Here is an 18,782-nt window from a genome sequence, read left to right as displayed (position 1 = left end):
CAGAAGGAGGATACCTCTATGCAACAGCTGCCGGGACCAAAGAATAGGAGGAAGCCATTGCCCTTGTGCTTTCTCTTTAGCTCAAAAATAGAGTAGATCTTTAATGAAATCTTGCTGCACCTCCTCAAATCCCCTGGACTTTCCTGAGTTCTGATGAAGAGCCTCAGGAAAGATGCCCCCCTCTGAATTCTGAAAGAGCCACGACCAGTTGAAGCAGACAATTTTCATCACTATTTAATATTCTGATACAAAAATATTCTAGTAATTCCTCTCTGGTGACCCAATCAAGCTGTGAATGTCTAGTAGTGGAGGAGTTGGACAAGACGTTTTTCTTTAGCTGTGCCTTGCTTACAGAACAGCTTTCTCAGAAAAAACCCCCCACCAAGTACCAACTGAAAAGCTGTTTTAAGCAATGTTTGTAACATTAACTTTTTTTTGGCATCCAGATTCCAAAACAAAACCAACCAAACAAAAACAAACAAATTCCTAACCAGCACTGTTTGTGGGGAGGGGGGATTATGGGAGCTGTAGTCCCCCAAAGTTACCTGCCCACATCTTATTCACCCAGCCTTTTAAACTAATTTATGTCTGCTAGTATCACATTCTTTCTGTTTATAAGGTGTGTTTTAATTTTAACCCTTTTACAAATTTTGTTTTCAGTGTTGCATTTGCATCTGTGAGCGACTCAGAGAAATTGTGCGGAGGGGTGGCTACATTATAGTGTAACAAATGAATAAAATGGAATAACTCAATGAAACAAAGCAAGACGGATTTGGGCTGAGGCAGACTGTTCAGGCTAATACCGGTATGGCGATTTCATAAGGAGAGGGAGAGAAGAAGGAAGACTTGTTACAGCTGTTGGGTTATTGTAGTAAACCACCGTAGCTACATTGAACCTCCATGGTCTGAAGCAGCCTATCTTGGAACATCGGTTGTTGGAGGGGAATAATGGGAACAGACATACGCCTCCGTGCCTTAAAGGCGCATTTCCTAGAAATGTCTAGCTGGCTGCATTGGGGAACAGAATCCAAAAGGAGAGAGGTCTTTTGACGCAGCCAGACAGGGTCTTCTGATGTTCTGATTTTAAACCATTTCCCAAGAATGAGTAGGTTGCGTCAACATGGGTGTCTGGCCCACATTTGGAGAAATTATTTTTGAACTCCTGCCCCCAGAATCTGACTCCAAATAAAACATTCAATTTCCTTAGCCCTGGTCAAGAACGATATTATATGCCCCACTCTGGGGTGTGTTGATGCAAAAATAAAAGCAGCAGAAATGCTCTACCTGGTGGGGCAAAGTGTTCCACCCCACCATGCTGGCTGGGGGAGTCTTGGAGTTGCAGCTTTGCCAAACTCTCACACCATCCTCTTAGTTACACCTTAAAGGGCAACCTTTTCAGTTTCACAAAATTCATTCCCCAGCATAGTGGAATGTTTAGCAAGATATTTTGTGCCTACGAGTGGTGGTGGGGGGGGAAGAGGCAAGCTTGCTTCCAAAATGCAGTTACGTAAAACCAACATCAGGTTGGTAGTTGGCACAAGGAGGAAACCTTTTAACTCCCCAGAAAGATATAACAGATAAGACGTACTGCCTTGCGGATTCAAAGGAAAGTCCACCTGGCTTAGTACAGTATATTGTTTCCAACAGTGGACGGCCGAGACAATAAGTGACCTGCTCATACAAAAAACGGCAACGGTAAAAACAGGCAGTGGGTTCAAACTGCCCTGGAACTCATACACTCAAGCAAAGCATGTGATGCACAGTTAAATCTCCAGGCAGCAGCACCTGATAAGGAAAGAAATATTTAATTTTAAGGGCCTATTCCTTACACCATATATGGAAGCTCCTTTCCTCCCATGATATGGGTCCAATACCAAATCACTTTAATTTTTGCAAACCATATGCGATGGCACGGCAAGAAGCCAAGAGGTAAAAGCGCATCTTAAGTGCAGTTGCAATACTCACATCAGCTTGGTGTGCCTCTTTTCTGGGGTTTTGGCAACCTTTTTCTCTCCTTTCCCCCCCTTCAATGCCAGCCACTTTGTCGCTCTATCAAGTCCATGATAAAGAAACAAAAAGCAACCGAACACGGCAGAGATAGGAAAGAGCAGTGTGGGTAAATTTGCACAGACAATAAGCCTTTTTTTTTTCTTTTTTGCATTTCAGTCAAACTCGCTGTACCAGTTTGCGTTTCTTTACCCCAGCAGCTGAAAGGTGGTTCACTGGAATCGAAGCTGTTTGGCGGGTTCTGCCATAATACAAAGAAGTGGTCAGACAAGTTTGCCACAAACACTACATAGAGATTTGATTGTTTTCCCATAATTACAGCTCGGCCTGAGTTGGTCAAAAAGTCAGTCAATCACATGAACAAAACATTTTCACATTTTCTCTCCCGCCCATCAGCTACCACTAGGATGGGAAATAATTGTTTCTTTTGACTTAATGGTAGTTTTTGTAGAATAATTCTTAATGTGTCCCGCTCTGACAGTTTACTTTCAAGCAAGGCTGGCTGGAAGTGTACTGATCGAAGCATTTGTCAGCTGTTGTTCTCAGTAGAATCTCAGAAGAGATCCCATGCATTTATGTGATGGCAGCCAGATTTTTAAGGAAAAAAAGCTTCTTTGGCTTAATTTTCCTTTGTTTGGGAAAAGTGGAAGCACTCATCAGGAATCACTCACAATGGATTTATTGAACAGTGCTTCATCTAGGGTTGAGCAGAAAAGTTGATGTTATTTGTCAATACATTCTTGAAAAGTAAAGTACTCTCATTTTTAATTATTTTCATGGATGGCTACAAAAGGAATAGAAAGATTTCTCCTCTCTGGAAGCTTTATTCTCATTTTTGGTCAGAGTTATTGTACTCACTGAGGTCAATCTGTTACAGAATGCCATGATGTATGAGGTCCCTGATTGGCTGAGATCATTCCACGATGTATGAGATCCCTGGTTGGTAGGGATCATTCAATTACAGAGAACGTAGGGGGTGTGGGAGGATCTGTGATCAGGCTTGATGGCAGCGGGGGAGGGGGGGGAAAGGAATTCTGCACCAGCTATGTCTGTTTCTTGAGATATCTGATCTGGCAACTGTGATAACGCCCTAGTTACTTCCCAGATGGATTACTGTAATCCACTCTATGTGGGGCTGCTGATGGAGGATGTCAGGACACTTCAATGGGTCCAAAAAGCAGCAGCCAGATTGCTGACTGAGAGTGCTTACAGGGATCATATAACCCCCTTGCTACAGCAGCTCCATTGGCTGCTGGTCAGTTACCAGGCACAATTTAAAGTACTGGTTTTAATCTATAAAGCCCTAAATGGCCTGGACCCAAGCAATCTCAAAGATTGTGTCTTTGAGTCTGCTCGGGTGTTAAGATCATCAAAAGAGGCCTTTCTCTCAGTCTCACCACCTTCACAGATGTGTTTGGTAGGGTACATGGGAGAGGACCTTCTCTGTTGCTGCTTCTAGACTCTGGAACTCCCTCCCACAAGAGGCCAGCCCGGCCCCATCTTTGCTATTCTTCCGCAAACAGGCAAATACCTTTCTCTTCAGGCAAGACTTCCCTCAGTAACCAGCTATCTGTGTTTCCTGTTTAGACAGATTGTTATGCATTACTGCTTTGACTGGATTTTTAGTAGTACTGTACTGTACTTGTGCTTTTCATTTTTGTTCTCCATTTATCAGAGTGACTTTTTAAAAAATAATTGTTATTGATCTTTGTCTTAATATTGCTATTAATGATTTAAGATTCCTCCTTATTCATTGTTCGTAGTTTTAAATATTGTCTCTTAATGATTTTTACCAACGTTATATACTATTCCCCTCCCCCCACTTTAAATATTCTCTCTCAGTGTTGTAAACCACCTTGGGTCCTTTTCAAGGAGAAAGGCGGGATAAAAATATTTTCAATAAATTAAATAAATAAACGAAAACATTTCAGGGGCTCTGAAAGTTGGCCTGCACTCTTAAAAGCCATCAACTCGAGCTTTGGAAGAGTGATTGTCATTTCGTTTCTCTTTTTCTGTATCCAAATGGCGATTACCGCCAAGAAATTGGAAGGATGCTAAAATTTGGAAGGGCAGCTGTGAACCAACTCCTTAAAAGTAAAGATGTGTCACTAAAGACCAAGGTCAAGATCAGGCATACTCTGCTACTCTGGATGTTTTTGAAAAAAACTAATAGGTGGGGCTCGTCAGCCTGGGAAGGCAGCCCATCTAGGAGAAGGAAAACTCTGATTTCAAACCTCCCCTGCCTTGTGGCTATATCCACTCATGGAAAAGGCTTCAGGAGTAAACCTCAAGGCAAAATCTGGAGCCAGAGTCCCGGAGGCAGTTCGTGTCGTTCTGTCAACTCCTGCGACGTTGCTGGAACCAGTTGTATTGGCTCTTGCCTTTCCATTGGACTATTTCAGTGATATGGAGAGGGGGGATTTGCTGTTTGGGTAACAGCCTATCCTTCATATTATTCCACCCAGACTTCGTGCTCCGGAGAGGACACTCCAGCTTTGAATACAACGTTGAAGCAAAATCAGGGAGCTGGACAGGGGACAAATTGTATTTGCCTTCAGTGTGGAAGGGATGGTCACTCTCAAATTGGCCTTCTCAGCCACACTAGACTGTTCCACATCCTCCATACAGAGCACGTTACCATAGTCTCTCGAGACTGAAGGATGGCTAGACAAGTATAGGAAAAAAATGACTCATCTGAAATGTGTGTGCTAGAGGAGAGCTTTATAGATACCATGGACCACCAGAAAGACGAATCAATGGGTGTTAGATTATATGAAGCCTGGACTCTCACGAGAACTGAAACTGCGTCAGTTGAGACTCAAGGGAAAAATAAGGAAGCTGGGAAAAGTTGAAGGCACCAGAAGAAGAGGAAGACCAAATATGAGATAGTAATAACAATCTCAACTGCAGAGCTGGAAGGAACCCAATGGATCATCGATTCCAGCCCCTTGTCAAGGAGGCACTGTGGGGTATTGAACCTATACCACTGAGTTATCCAGCAGTTCATTCCTGTTGGGTTGACTCCATAAAGAAAGTCTTGGTCTTTCGTTTTCAGGACCTGAGCAGGGCGGTTAAGGACAGGACCTTTCAGAGATCACTTGCTCACAGAATCACCAATAATTCAGAAATTACTTCATGGCATGTAACAGCTATCCAAACCAATGACTTTTCCACGCTCTGCTGAACTTCAAAAATCAGCAAAGCCGAGCACAGCCCTGATTTTCACTCCTACTGAATCACTCCTTCTGTACACGGATCAGTTGCAGCTGTTTTTTTTTTCTAATGCAGGCTGCATAATACCGGAGCACATTTTCCACAAGTACCTGTCTGACTTGAAGAATCAGTGATCAAAGTGGAGGGTGCGTTGACTCCCATAATGTCGGGCCGGTAGGCGAGTCCGACCTGTTCCTGCCCTCTTTCATCACTGGGAGAAAACCAGCTTTCTTGACTTGGCATGATCAGACTTTGCTCGGATCCATGGAGCAGCAGAATTCTGAACGTGATCCCAAATAAATTTACTTTAAAATGGGGCTATTTGGTGTCTAGAAGGCAAGGATTCAAAAAAAAAAGTGGTACCTTTACTGGCAGGGAGAACTCCATGCCTAAGGCAATATTTCAGGATGAGTCAGTGTTCTTTTCAATACCGGATGCTGGAGATAAACTAAGTCCCAGCTACAGTGGTGCCTGGCTTGATGAGGATAATTCGTTCCGTTGAAATCGCTGTTAAGCGAAATCCTCGTCAAGCAAAATGAAAAAGGCCATTGAAATGCATTGAAAACCGGTTCAATGCGTTCCAAAGGGCTAAATACCTCAGCGTCCAGCGAAGATCCTCCATAGGGGGTGGCCATTTTCGGTGTCTGTAAAGTGAGCAATCTGTCCTAAAGCACAGCAGGGAGCCATTTTGCACTGCGGGTGGCCATTTTAGAGCCACCGATCAGCTGTTTTAAAATTGTCATCTAGCGAAAAATCGGTTCCCGAAGCAGGGAACTGATCATCATGAAGCGAAAATTCCCTATCTGAACATAGTTTTGCGATCGCTATTGCAATTGCAAAAAACTCATTGTAAAGTGGATTTGTCCTTTAACGAGGTAATAGTGAAGTGTACAACCTGGACTCAAGGGACTTTGGCACAGGTGTCTGCAGGGGATGGAGAACCTCCTTATACCCAATGATGTAGTGCTATATTTGGACATGCAGGTGCTTATTATGGCAGTCTCCGTAGCCGCTACCATCACACAATACAAGGTAACGCAGCACAGCATAATATTTGAAAAAAAAAGTTTCAAATGCAGGTAGCTGGATCAGTCCATATAAACAAACAAGGAGCAGGTTTTTACTGTAGTAAACGTAACAGCTCTTAACTGCCCATTCAAGAGCAAACCACCCTCAGATATTTTTCATTACAACAGGAATAGTTTGCAACAGTATATTGTTCCTGGGAAAATCCAGTTTCACCCCCTGCAACTCTTGAGGACCACAGCTAAGCACAACGGGAACAGGAGATCCTGGAGGGTGGGGGTGGCGGTAAGTGTGGATGATGTCCTAGTCTCAATTACTGGACAAATCTATAGGGCTTTGGCCTTTCGAGCCTTGTTCCACTGGTTGCTCTCCTTAGAACCCAAATGTTTTTACTTGTTTTAAAATACATAAAGATAGGCAGAGAGAGACACACAGAAATACATCCATACATAGAATCATAGGATCGTAGAAGAAATGAGTTAGAATGAGTCTGTAAGGCCATCAAGTCCAACCCCCTGCTCAGTGCAGGAATCCAAATCAAAGCAGATCTGACAGATGATTGTCCAGTTTTCTCTTGAATGCCTCCAGTGTCGGAGAACTCATCACCTCCCAAAATAACTGGTTCCGTTGTTGTACTGCTCTAACAGTTACCTGCATCCGGATAGTCAGCAAGAGGTTTGCAGTGATCTCTGAGACTAACAAATTCCATAGAAGCGGTTCCTAGACATGGAGGCCTAGACGTTCATGGACTATAACTTACAGAAGCTCTAACCATTGGCATTGATAGACTGTTTTGGGGAACCATTGTCCTATAGAAAATGTGGGTGCTTGTTTCAGGCTCTCTGCTGTGTTCTGGAAGGAAGCCCCCACCCACCCAGTGATAAAACAATTCAGATACAAGCTGCTTGTTCTGATCCAGTAATACTGCTTCTCCAAATTTTGCAAAATTTGGACACCATAGGAATGCAATGATAATGTAAGCTGTGTTGAACACTAAATTGCATCCATGTGATCTTATTTTCAGAACAGTTTTTAGAGTAATAAGTATGCTTGTAAGACTCTCCAAGCTTTTTCTGTTGTAGTATTTTCCCCATAAACGGAAAGACATTTGTTTGACCCAGCACATCATTTTCCTCACCTACATATCTTGAATTTGTGTGTGTGTGTGTGTGTGTGTGTGTGTGTGTGTGTGTGTGTGTGTGTGTGTGTGTGTGTGAGAGAGAGAGAGAGAGAGAGAGAGAGAGAGAGAGAGAGAGATTGGGTCATTGGAAGGTAACAGGGGCTTTATTCCCATGTCCAGTTGACTCTTACTTTAAAAAAAAAAGGTTGAGATTCTCAGGAAAATCACATATGTGATGCTAGATTTTGTACTATCAGTTTGGACTGCCTGCACAGTTATAACTATGATGTTCAAAGGACATGAGGAAATGTCAAGAAGTTTGCCCGTTTAAGAGTTGATCGTTGGACGTGTGCGTGTTATACATTCTTCATGAAACATCACTGTGGAATCCTTGCTCCTTATGTAATAACTGTCTGATGTAAACCTCTTCGCTTTAGCATTTCATTGCCTTTGCAATGGGCAGTTACACAGGATCACAAAGAAGATCCTCATTCTGCTCCTGCACATATATCTTATGTAAGCAGTAGGTTGGTAAAGCCTGCAGTGGTCACCTGAGTGCTCCTGTTCTCCCGATATCTGTCTGAATGACTTGCCATCCTGCAGAAAGAAAAGAAAATGTATAAAGCAAATAGAAAAGACAGAAGCTTCCCAGTTTCTGGCATCTATGGAATCTTTTTGGCTGCTTTAGTACAATCAGAAATACAGGTATTGCCAACATTTTAATAGGTTAGAAATACAGTACATGTCTAACTCCTGCCAACCTAGCAGTTCAAAAACATGCAAATGCAAGTAGATAAATAGGTACCACTTTGGTGGGAAGGTAACGGTGTTCCGTGTCTAGTCACGCTGGCCACGTGACCACGGAAACTGTCTTCGGGCAAACACTGGCTCTATGGCTTGGAAATGGGGATGAGCACCACCCCCTAGAGTCCGACATCACTGGACTAAATGTTGAGGGGAACCTTCACCTTTACTTGTCTAACAGTTCTAAATAAAGCCACAACCCCCAAACTTAACATTATTTTTATTGGACCAACACATCTCTCTTTTTTTAAAAAAATATTCTTTCTTGCTTCATATAGCTCTTTTCATAAGTGTTTCACAATCTTTTTTTATTTTGAGTTGCAACCCCTTTTTATAATAGCCAAGTAACCTGTAAGAAAAAATATTAAAAATATTTTTTTTTCAAAATATAATTCTCACCTAATATTTAATGCGATGGTTGTATCTGGGCAACCAGCTTCAAAATTCACAGCTGAGTGTTTGTTAAAGCCACTCCCCCTCTACAGTCCCTTAACAGACTCCAGGAGGTGGAAGTAATGAAGCTAAGTTAAAATCGGGTTTTACTGGGGTAGGGTGAGTTTTCCCTCCACTGCCCAGAGAAGGAGAGCAGCCAGCCAGGGGGTCCTTTGGGCCAGATGCCCCACAGCAGGAAGTAAAGAGAGCTTGGCTTGGATGGTGCAAGTGAGGGGGAGTATGTGTGTGTGTGTATAAGGGAAACAGGATTGCAAGTTGAGGATGACGTGTCCCCCTCCTCCAAAAATGGCAGCACCCCTTGCCAAAAACACTGCACAACCCCCTTGGGGATCGTGACCCACATGTTGGGAACCCATGACCTAAGCACTGCAGTTTGCAGCCTTTTTAAAATTTCCGCAAGAAGACTGTAAGCAACTCATATTTATATAGGGTTGCCAGATAAATGGGTACCAAAAGGAGGACATAGAAAGATAAAAAAAGAGGACAGAGGAGGACGTACAGTGGGGTCTCTACTTAAGAACATCCCTACTTAAGAACAATCCAACTTAAGAACAGCTCCATTTGCTAAATTTTGCTTCTACTTGAGAACAGAAATCCAAGATAAGAACAGGAAAAAAAAAAAACCTTTCCTGCTCTTTTTTTAACCTCAGGTCATCTTAGGTTAAAAAAAAATTCTCCCCCTAGTGGTAGAGTACGTATTAACCAGCTTTGCATTAGTTCCTATGGGAACTAATGCTTCAATGTACGAACGCACCTCTACATAACAAAAAAACAGCCAGAACGGATTAATTGGTTTTCAGTCCATTCCTATGGGAAATTTTGCTTCAACTTAAGAATGTTTCAACTTAAGAACACCATCCCAAAACGGATTAAGTTCTTAAGTAGAGGTTCCACTGTATTGAATGTTTCATTTGAATCGTTCCGGATTAAACCCGCAATCAATAAAATTTTATTACAATAACTGCCAATAAATGTCTCTTACTGAACTGAACAAGAAACAGTAATGTTAAAAAACACAAATTCAATGGGTTTTATTTTCAAAATACCAAAACACGTTATTTAAACAGCTAATTGTACCCGAACCCACCCCGGCCCAGTTGCGGGATCCCCCAGCCGCTCACACTCTGCACAGACTTAGAGGCAACCTTGCTAATCTGGATGCCCGAACAAGGCTGGGGGAAAGTGGTGCCTCCCCCGAGGACCATAAGTTCAAGGCTGGGGATTGTGGGAGTTGGAGTCCCCGAAAGGGACTTTGAACACACACAGTCCGGTGCTCGCCTTCCCATTGATGTGCTTGGGTGCTGCTTGCTCCTACCTGGCTTAGCGGGCGGCGCTCTGCTTGCGCTGCCTTTCTGGGCTCCACGTGAGCTGGGCGGGCATGGCGGATTGCCAAGCAGCCACCACCACAGTGGGAGGGGGCGAGGGCTGCGCTCCAGCACTGGTGGCAGGTAACAAGGGGCGGGTGGGTGGGGAAAGACAGAGAGGGGGGTCCTTCCACCTCTCCCCCTCCCATCCAAAATTATAACATAAAATATCCAAAAGCCTGACATTTTAAAGGTTTTTATCTTTGCCTGGCGGATGGAGGGCATTAGGCTAAAAGGGAGGACATGTCCTCCTTTTGCCTGACGTCTGGCAACCCTACGTTTATACCCATTTTGGAAATGAGAGCATGAGTGAAGAGATTTGGCAGTGGCTAATCAATGAAGCCATCAATAAGCAGGGCTGGACGGAAGGGGTTTCCTTAAATATCTAAGGCCCTCCTCCATTGATTGGGGTTGTTTCTGCTTGTTTGCTATGCTGACAGCTGAATATCATGTTTGAACATACAAAGGGGCTTGCTCTATAGAGTCAGTTGCCTGATCCATCTAGGGCAGGAAGAGGAAACATGTTGCCTTCCAGATATTAAAATACAGCTCTGTCCACCCCCCCCCCATCATTAGCTAGGCTGACTAGACCAATGGGAGTTGCAGTCCAATAATGCCCAAAATATCACACATCCCCCTACCTGGACCCAGGCAGGGGATGGCATCTCTCTCTATGGGCCTGAGATCATCAGGGGGGGCCTTTCACTGGATCTCCCCATCCTAACAGGTGTGTTTGGTGGGGACATGGGAGAGGGTCTTCTCTGCCATTGATCCCAGACTCCCTCCGATAGGAAGTCAGGTTGGCCCCATCTTTGCTGTCCTTCTGCAAGCAGGCAAAACCCTTAGTCTTCCGGCAAGCTTTTCCTTAGTGACGGGCTGTCTGAACAGATTGTTGTGCTCTGTTGCTTTTAAATGTGTTTTTAGTACTGGTTTTAATTACCCTTTTAATCTAAAGGGGTAGCCTTTAATGCCTGAAATTCACAGCTGTCTGATGGATTTAGGTATGCAGAGTTGTGCAACGTGGCTTCAGCTACTGTGAAGAAGCGCCACGACACCCAAGAGGGAAGCAGAGCTTGGCAAAGTCCCTTTATGCGTAGCTGGCTGGGGGCATTTTGGGAGTTACTGGAGTAAAGGGAAGACAAAACTTATCACATTGGTGGCCTACACAACACTGTCCAGCAGAGGCTGCTCATCAGCTTCATAGTCAGCAAGGAATTGACTATACTTACTCCTTACAGCATCTTTTATGAAAAACTCTGAGTGCATAACACAGGAGAAGAAGTGTGGCTTGTTACCTATGGAGCCTGAATGGAAAACATCCCCTTTTCTACCTGTTGGATTAAAGTAGGAAACAGTGAACCACCTTGCGAAGTATACACCCCCAAACTTCAGCGCTACAGATCTACTTATGTGATTTTATGTCTTTTGCAATCATTGTGTAAGATGCTACCAACCAGATATTAAAGCTATAATATGACTGATCATCACCATCATCATTTGAGAACAGCAGAGCTGGAAGGGATCATCGAGTGACGTTCTCCTCCTCCTCAAACCCTCCAGTGAATTCTCATTATTCAGACTTATTTGCTAAAAATATTTCTGTATACTGATAAGAGTCTGTGCGATATAACGGACACAGTGTTAGACTGGGGCTCAGGAGATCGGATTTCAGCTCTCTGCTCAGTCACGGAAACTCAGTGAAGAGAGGGGTTGGCAAAGATAAGCCACTCCTTCCACATCTCAGAAACCTCGAAATCCTATTAGAGTCACAAGTTGGTAGCAATTTGACGGTACAGGGCAACAATAGTTCATACCGACTGCATATGTTATCCTGAGTGGTGAAACCTGTAAAGCCAGGTTAGGAATCTTGGACTTCTCCAGTATCGTTGAGCCATTCTGTTTAACCATTGCCATTCTGGCCCATGGTGGGGGATTATGCGAGTTGTAGCTCATCAGTACTTAGATTGCAAAAGTCCCTCAACTCCCAGCTTAGATGTTTGTGAAGATTCTCAGTCATCCAGGTGTGGTTATCTGGAAGCTGAGTCATGGCAACTGGACTTCTTTCTTATTATAAATAAATATATATATTTCTGGGGTATTTTATTTAATTTTTTAAGGCATAAGTGAATCAGCAGATACTGATCCCACAGATGGGTGTGTGCATTTCTACTGTACCTCTCTCTATACCTCCGTATGTTCTGTGTTGACAAAGGCTGCTGATTCTGCTCCAGCCGTTGGCACTGCTGACCAAACATTCATAGCCTCATCCATAGGGCACATCTTTCAGATGGAAAGTAGACAGAGTTTTAAACTAGAGACTAAGGGCATGGTTACACTATAAAAATGAATCAGATGATGGATTATAGGTTTTTTGAAGTCACATAGTAGTCCTGGGAGAATGTTTAATCCATTTTTAAACTGTGTTGCATATCGGGCAAGGGGGCTACATGGGCTTTTAAAATTGGTGCATTTGTGGCTTTGTCCTGCACCTGTCTGCCTTAGCACTGCCTGCATCTTACACCACTCACTGCTGCTGCTGTGGTGTTATTTTTAAGTAATTAATTAATGCTTTACTTCTTGCAGTCTTGCATAGCGCTAGTTCAGTTTTCACATATGCCAAAGGATTCAAAATAAATTTATTTCACCAGCAGTTTAAAAAATAATGGACCTTCTTGAAGCCAATTAAAATATATTGCTTTCCAATCAAAAACACACACTTCATGGGCAAAAAAATTATCTGTGTTTCCCTGTGTGTCATTGAGTTGAAATTTCATTCATTCATTCATTCATTCATTCATTCATTCATTCATTCATTCATTCATTCATTCATTTATTTATTTATTTATTTATTTATTTATTTATTGGACTTATATACCGCCCCATAGCGCTACAAGCACTCTCCGGGCGGTTTACAATTTTTAATTATACAGGCTACACATTGCCCCCCCAGCAAGCTGGGTACTCATTTTACCGACCTCGGAAGGATGGAAGGCTGAGTCAACCTTGAGCCGGCTACCTGGGATTTGAACCCCAGTCGTGAGTCGTGATTGATTGATTGATTGATTTATTTATTTATTTATATCCCGCCTATCTAGTCACTTAAGACCACTCTAGGTGGTCAATTTTAAAAATTGATTTCAAACATGCTAAGCCTGATTCAAAAATAGGGCTTTTTTTTCTACGTGTAACCATGCCCTAAGATCTGTTTAAAACTAGAGTGAGGATTTAGATTGGGGTACAGGGAGCTTATTTATGGAGAATAGAGCCTTGGTTCACCTGAATCTCAGCCCAATATAATCAACAATGACTTACAGTGGACCCTCGACTTACAGACGGCTCGACTTACAGACTTTTCGAGTTACAGACTTCTCTGGCTGCAAAATTTAGATTCGACTTGCAGCCACAGAATCGACTTACAGACCAGAAAAAACCCAAAATGGAACCAAAATATAATAAAAACCGCTGGTTATGGGATTAATCGGTTTTCAATGCATTGTAGGTCAATGGAGATTCGACCTACAGACTTTTCGACTTGCAGACATCATTCCAATACGGATTAATTCCGTAAGTAGAGGGTCCACTGTACAGGGTTTTAGACATGATTCCTTTCTAGCCCAATCTGAAGATCTCTGGGAGTTTCAGATGTGATTCCTTCCAAGAATTATTTGGAAATCTCTGGTGTTCTCTTGTTGTCTCCCATCCAGGTAGCAGCTACTGCTCACCTTGGTTTATCCTGCTCCTGTCCAATGACACCTGTTGCTTTTTCATAAGAGAGAACTGTATTCTCATTTCTCAGTATTTATTTCCAGAAAAATCTATCAGCAGCAAGATCAGCTTGCCCCCACTTGAGGACACTCCCAGAAAAATCACACAGAAAGGTCTGAGGCAAACCATTGCTTTCCTCCTGAGCTTGCTGAGTGATTGTTAAACCAGGTGTACGAGGGGGAAATGTATTGTGTGAATGGTGGTCTAATCATTTCCTGACAACGTTTTCTTCCGGCTTAGAACGGCTTTTTTCCCCCTCTCCTCTCTTTGAATGGGCTAAAGGATAACCTTGAGGGTATTCTCATTTTTGAATTCTGTTCATGTCGAGACTTTCTTATCTGTCAGCAAATGTAGCCAGTGCCTGTAATTCTGAAAATCAATGAATATGTAAACAGAAACTCAAGGTGAACCTTTCCAGCGCCGCTTGCTTTGAAAGGGAACCATGTTGATTGCTTAGGTGGGTCTGACAAGCCATTCATAGAGGGTCATGTGATCTCTTGCCTCATTTTAGTATTTGCCTGTTGATTCATCCATCCATCCATCCATTCACAGTCACCTCCCCCACTTTCTGTTCCTTCCTTTCCCCCTTACATAATGATAATAATAATAAAGAAGGCTTTTCTTTGGTACAAACCAATTTATTCTGACATCTGTCAAAGGCTTATCGTGAAGAGCATGTGTTCGGAGAAACAGTGCCCAACAATTTGAGGGAAAACAAATGTATGGGGAAAGCTCAAAAGAGTAAATGGACGGAAGGATGTGTCTCCGTGTTGCAGCCACAGTGTGTGCAAGATGGGTTTCATTAGCATAATTTTGCATGTCATATCAAAGAAAGGAGCGTGGCCTCTTGGAAGAGCTGAGATGAACCTGGAGGGGAGAATTTTGAAAAACAAAACAAAACCATCTGAAATCTAGAGTGGTTATGTATTTTTGCCTTTTAGTGGCGCAAAATAATAATAATAATAATAAAATTTTCTAATTGTGAGGGAAAGCAGGAAACCCCGAAGGTGCGTAGGGCCTCTCAAAATATGGAAAAATTGCTTGGTGTTGAACAGCACCTGGAGAGTAAGTTACTCCGTTCCTTTTGACACTACAGGAAGCAGTCTCATATTGAGCTGGATCTCTGGGCCACCAAGTCCATCATTAACTGTGCTGTCCTCTGAGTCCAGCCTTCTGAATACTGTGAGCTAAATTTGTCGATACGAGTGACTGCTGTTATTGGAAATGGTGCTCCTTTGAAGGCCAAAAGACATCTATTTGTCTAGCATGTGCTCTGACTTAGCCATCATTCTTACATTCTAGGCGGTTATGCTTAATTATTGGTCACTTCCTTTATGTGGGAAACATTTTTTGCCATGTTTTGGGATTCCCTTATGCCCCTCAATATTTCTGACAATATTTTGAAGTTTTGGCCACTGGAGGGTGCGAGGAGCTTTTTTAGAGAAATGTTTAAAAAAAATCTTTTTGGGGTGGTGTGACAGGAGATGGTGGAGGCTTCCAAGATTCCAGGGTGGGCAAATGGAGCGCTCAGAGCTCTCTGGAGGTTCCCCACTCATATTTTAGGATATGATCATGGGCGGAACTTGAACACATAGCTTTTGGGACTAAAGCGACAAAGACGTCTATGGTTACCCTGAAAGGCTGTCAAGTTTTATTTTTCATAAGCTTTCAGGAATTGTAGCCCACTTCACCAGGTGCCACGAACTGTGGCCCACAAAAGCTTACACATGCAAAACATATTTATTTAAAATATTTTTACTCCACCTTTCACCTAAAAAAAAGGACCTAGGGCGGCTTATATCATTCAAAACACAATATTAAAAACTAAAAAACAAGAAATGATTCAAATATTAATGAAACATTAATAACATATTAAAAATGTTAGGTCAAAGCCATTACGTAAAACAGATTTAGAAGCAATAAAATATCAACTGTCCCGTTTACTGCCTCATAGACGGTCAGCCAGTCACTAAGTAAAAGCCTGCCTGAAGAGAAAAGTCTTCACCTGCTTGCAAACTTGTTAAATCTTTTAAATTGCCACAGTCTAAGGTGATCTATGTTCCTCAGAATTTCCCCCCCCTCCAGTTCCAGAATCCAGGGATGTGATGAAAGAACTGGGGCTTTGCCCCAGGGCACCAAAATTTAGAGGGCACCAAAATCTACAGGTGAATCTACTTCTGCATGTTAGGAAATAAAGGGCAAGACCTTCCATATCGATCCACTTCCTTTTCTTCTTTTTCTTTGGGTGTGTGAGAAGATAGCACATTTCCCTCCTTTTTATGTGTTTGTGTGTGTGGGGAAACGGGAAGCCTCACACCCATGCCTCAAGGTGGAGCGGGTGGAAGGCACTGTCAGTTACCCCTCGGCTGTCAAAACTTCTAGTTACAGCCCTGCCAGAATCCCCAGCACTTTGCTGACTGGGGAACCCCCCCAAAATATCTTTTTCCAAACTTGGCCAGCCATCAAGCATTTTAAAGAAAAACACTAGCATGGTCTGACTGCACTTATCTCTTGTGACAAGCTTGGTGATGTGACTCTGAAGGGATCACAACATTCTGACGCATGTCTTGCATACATAGTCTATAGCATAACTTAGAAAAACTATGTGGTTTTTTTTTTGATAGCATATCCCCAAATCCCCCAACTAACCTTGCTGGGAACGGTAGTCCACAAAAACTAACTTTCCCAAATTATGGTCCATTGGTCTCCGTGTGCTCCTTCTAAGATTTATCAGCTTTTGGTTGCCTGAAAACGGCTCCTCACTATTGTCATTTTGACCTCAGAGAGCGAAATATCTTTGGCACAGCCTGGATTTTGAGTTTGCCTGCCTTGTAAAGCAGCTCCAACTGTAGGCCTTATCAGCTGAGTGTGAGCTTGCAAAAGATAAGGCTTCAAAGCCAAACACATTTTAAATACACCTTTAAAAGCCTTCAAAAATGTAGTTTCATAAATGTTTGTGTTACGTGATTACCCGATAACCATGGAGTGGTGTTATTGAATTGCTACCCTGCTGAATACTTGCAAACAGTTCTTGTTGTCAGTATCAGATGAATGGGTGACTTATTAATGGCTTTCTGAATGTGGCAGAATTCAAGCTTTCAGGAGCAAGATTTTTCCACCTTTTGTGCTTTGCTGTCCCGCAGTTGTTGCTGAAGGTGCCGTTGAACCACATTCAACATGTAAGATTTCTGTACAGAATGTGATCTGCAGGTTGAGGTGTGGAGTGATAAAAGAGGGTTCTGCTGATGACCCTGTACCTCTGGGACCTCAGAGACGGTCAGATATACTAAAACATGTATGTAGACTTGGTTATGGGGACGTGGTGGCACTGCGGGTTAAACTGCAGAAGCCTCTGTGCTGCAAGGCCAGAAGACCAGCCGTTGCAAGATCGAATCCATGCAACGGAGTGAGTCCCGTTGCTTGTCCCAGCTCCTACCAACCTAGCAGTTTGAAAGCATGTAAAAATGTGAGTAGATAAATAGGTACCACCACGGTGGGAAGGTAACGGCGTTCCGTGTCTAGTCGCGCTGGCCACGTGGCCACGGAAACTGTCTATGGACAAACAATGGCTCTACGGCTTGGAAACAGGGATGAGCACCGCCCCTAGAGTCTAACACGATTGGACTAAATGTTAAGGGGAACCTTTACCTTAGACTTGGTTAGAAATACACTTTAGTTTAAAAGAATGAGCATTTTTGGTATTGGGCTATGTGCCCAGTTCAAGCATCATTAAAAAGGAGGAGAAAAGAAGGCATCCATTCGTGTATATTTGCATACACTAATTTACTTGTCCTGGTGCAAATTCTGAAATGGTCTTTGTATAATGGGGATACAAAACGTTGAACCTAGCGGGGAGTACAGACTGTGCCCATGTGATACCACCCTATGCCTACTGCAGAATCTCCTGGCTAGGTACTAACGGTGGTTGAACCATTTTGAAGCCTTGATAGCCTTTTTCATAGTTATTTCATCTTCACACCTGACATAGACCAGACAGGGTCCTTCAAATGGAGGAGATCTTCAAGGGAGAGGACCACCCTGGCAGCCTTTCATGTAGTGGTTCCCAAACTTGGGTCCCCAAAGATTCCTGGACTAAAACTCCCAGAAGTCTTCATCACTAGCTGTGCTGGCCAGGATTTCTAGGAGTTGTAGCCCAAAAACATCTGGGGACGCAAGTTTGGGAACCACTGATAGTACACCAGCCCCTGGGAAAGAGGACATGTGGCCATACCCTGGATGAACTGTGGTATTCAACCACATTTTTAAAATGTCTCAAGTTCTTTCTGTCCTGCTTATAGGAAAAGTTAGTAAGAAGGTCTTGTATATGAAAGATTTTACAGTTTTAATATTGTACTTATTTGAGGTCCCCAGTAAAACTGGTTTAAATAATCAAACAATTACCATACTTTATAGCTTTATAGTTTCCTTTTTATATATAAATATCAGTACTACCTCATAGTATATTTATTGATAAATACTTATGCTATGACATTATTGACATACTAAGTTGGTGTATTAATCTTATTTTAACATTGCAATGATCTGTTGATTGTGCAGTAAGGTTTTTATCTAGAATGAATGGGACTTCCAAGTTAACCCCAACAGGTAAGGTAAAGGTAAAGGTTCCCCTTGACAATTTGTCCAGTCGTGTCCGACTCTAGGGAGGGGTGCTCATCCCTGTTTCCAAGCCATAGAGCCAGTGTTTGTTCATAGACAGTTTCTATGGTCACGTGGCCAGTGTGACTAGACATGGAACGCCGTTACCTTCCCACTGTGGTGATACCTACAGTGGTGTGTCGCTTAACGGGTGCACCGTTTAACAACGAAATCGCATAGCGATGAAGATTTTGCGATCACTTTTGCGATTGCTTTGTGATGGTCTGAATGGGTTTTTTTCGCTTTGTGATGATCGGTTCCCTGTCTCGCTTACCGATCATTGCAAAGCGACGATTTTAAAACAGCTGATCGGCGGTTCCAAAATGGCCACCAGGTAAAAAAAACGGCCACCTGCTGTGTTTAGGGACGGATTC

General features: G+C 42.9%; 1 protein-coding gene across 1 annotated transcript in view; it reads right to left on the bottom strand.

Annotated features, from left to right (window-relative positions):
* Positions 1–18,517, bottom strand: part of RBBP8NL (RBBP8 N-terminal like) — a 60,490-nt gene extending 41,973 nt beyond the window's left edge. Inside the window, exons 1-2 of the mRNA XM_020808128.3 lie at positions 16,402–18,517; positions 1,966–7,963 (exon numbers count right to left, since the gene is read on the bottom strand). The gene's annotated coding sequence lies outside the window, so the exon portion shown is untranslated. The remainder of the gene's footprint in view (positions 1–1,965; positions 7,964–16,401) is intronic.
* Between the last annotated feature and the right edge of the window lie 265 nt (positions 18,518–18,782).

This window comes from Pogona vitticeps, chromosome 4 (assembly GCF_051106095.1).
Source record: "Pogona vitticeps strain Pit_001003342236 chromosome 4, PviZW2.1, whole genome shotgun sequence".
Taxonomy (NCBI): Eukaryota; Metazoa; Chordata; class Lepidosauria; order Squamata; family Agamidae; genus Pogona; species Pogona vitticeps.
Note: the sequence above shows the minus strand (reverse complement) of the source record. Positions and strands in the feature narration are given on the sequence as shown.